Raw genomic sequence first — 403 nt, forward strand, 5'->3', positions numbered from 1 at the left:
GTTTACTGATTTGTGTATGTTGAACCAACCTTGCATCTCCGGGATGAAGCCCACTTGATCATGGTGGATAAGCTTTTTGATGTGCTACTGGATTCGGTTTTCCAGTATTTCAATGAGGAGTTTTGCATCGATGTTCATCAGGGATATTGGTCTAATATTCTCTTTGTTTGTTGTATCTCTGCCAGGCTTTGGTATCAACAGGTACTAGCCATTGCAAAAACATGTCAAAATGTAAAGTCCATTGATGTTAGGAAGAAACTGCATCAACTAGCGAACAAAATAACCAGCTAATATCATAATGACAGGATCAAGTTCACACATAACAATATTAACCTTAAATATAAATGGATTAATGGTCCAATTAAAAGACACAGACTGGCAAACTGGATAAAGAGTCAAGACC

At 37.2% G+C, this 403-nt stretch overlaps 1 long non-coding RNA gene across 1 annotated transcript in view; it reads right to left on the reverse strand.

Annotated features, from left to right (window-relative positions):
- LOC105525184 overlaps positions 1 to 403 on the reverse strand; it is a 48,988-nt gene that overhangs the window by 6,814 nt on the left and 41,771 nt on the right. The gene's annotated exons all lie outside the window — the stretch shown is intronic.

The sequence above is a fragment of the Colobus angolensis genome, unplaced genomic scaffold (genome assembly GCF_000951035.1).
Source record: "Colobus angolensis palliatus isolate OR3802 unplaced genomic scaffold, Cang.pa_1.0 Scaffold52, whole genome shotgun sequence".
NCBI classification, from domain to species: Eukaryota; Metazoa; Chordata; class Mammalia; order Primates; family Cercopithecidae; genus Colobus; species Colobus angolensis.